This window comes from Piliocolobus tephrosceles, chromosome X (assembly GCF_002776525.5).
Source record: "Piliocolobus tephrosceles isolate RC106 chromosome X, ASM277652v3, whole genome shotgun sequence".
Taxonomy (NCBI): Eukaryota; Metazoa; Chordata; class Mammalia; order Primates; family Cercopithecidae; genus Piliocolobus; species Piliocolobus tephrosceles.
The window spans coordinates 72,121,097-72,122,533 of record NC_045455.1 but is presented as its reverse complement, the minus strand read 5'-3'; positions in this window follow the sequence as shown (position 1 = coordinate 72,122,533).

The window sequence follows — 1,437 nt, the reverse complement described above, 5'->3', positions numbered from 1 at the left end:
TCGGTCCATGATAGCTAAAAATAAATCTGACACACAGAGAGACACAGAGAGGAAACACTGATTCTGGTTGTCCCCAAGGCCAGCCATCCCATTCTACTTCCCACAGTTTGGTTACATTAGCCAACGATCCTCCCCTAGTGGAGTTCCAATGGCTTTCCGTAACTTGAAACTTAACGTACTCCAATCAATAAAGTCCTTGTCCTGCTCACACATCCTTCAACCATGCTTATTAAGTGTTCACTGTGTGCACGGCACTGGCCTTGGAGAGTACAATCTAGCAGGGCCACAACAAGTGTGGTAAACGCAATGAGAGGGAAATGTGCAGAGAAAGCATCTCACCCACAGTCAGGGCGGAAATGACGCCTAAGCTAGGACCTAACTTCAGAAAGGAATAAGTACAGGAAGAGAAGTACACAAGATGCCAGGGGAATCAGAAGCAACCAGCATCCTCAGGAGAGGTAAGGGAAGCTATAGGAACCATGTGATGTTCAAGTTGAGCCTTAAAGTATGGATAAGATGTAGATATTTAGAGAAAGGGCATAAGAGTGTCTCAAGTAGAAGAAAAATTGAGTAAAGGCCAGATACAGGAAACAGTGTGAAATTAACAGGAATCTAGGATACATGGAGGGAAGAGGTAGGAATTAGGCTGCAAAGGCAGATTGGGAGCAGTCAGCAAGACAAACTCTTCAGGTTTAGGGCAGGGAAGCAGCATGCTCAGCTCTGCATTGTAATGGACAGGAGAATGCAAGATAGAGAAGATGGGCAAGATGGGGTCAGGGAAACCAGTGTGGTGGCTATCACAATAGTCCAGAGAACCAGACGATTTAAACCAGCAGAGTGGCCAGGGAAGTAGATAAGAATATATGTAAGTGCCACTGAAGAGGTAGACATAAGATTTAATAAAACAATAAAATAAATAAATAGTAAAATAAAATAAGCTTTAATTAGATGTGGTGAGAGTGGAGGAGAAAGAGGGACTAAACATGCCGATGATGACAATGATGATGATGATGGTGATGGCCTTCAACTGGGCTAAGCCTTTTATGTGCATTATGTCATTTAATCTTCACAACCCTATGAAGTAGGTCCCATTCTTATCCCCATGTTAGATTCTAGGCAACTGAGGAACAGAGATATTAAGTAACTCAAACAAGAAGAACCTGGATGACACTTTAAAAAATAAGTAACTCAAGTAGAAAAGGACTTGGGAAGGAGAAAGAGGTCACTTTTGCACATACTGTGTTTAAGTTGCTTATTTGCATAAAGCTGAGCCCCCAACTTCAGTCTGAGTGTATCCCTATCGAAGAGGAATAGTCTTACCTACATTTTCTTTTTCTTTCTTTCTTTCTTTCTTTCTTTCTTTCTTTCTTTCTTTCTTTCTTTCTTTCTTTCTTTCTTTCTTTCTTTCTTTCTTTCTTTTTCTTTCTTTCTTTCTTT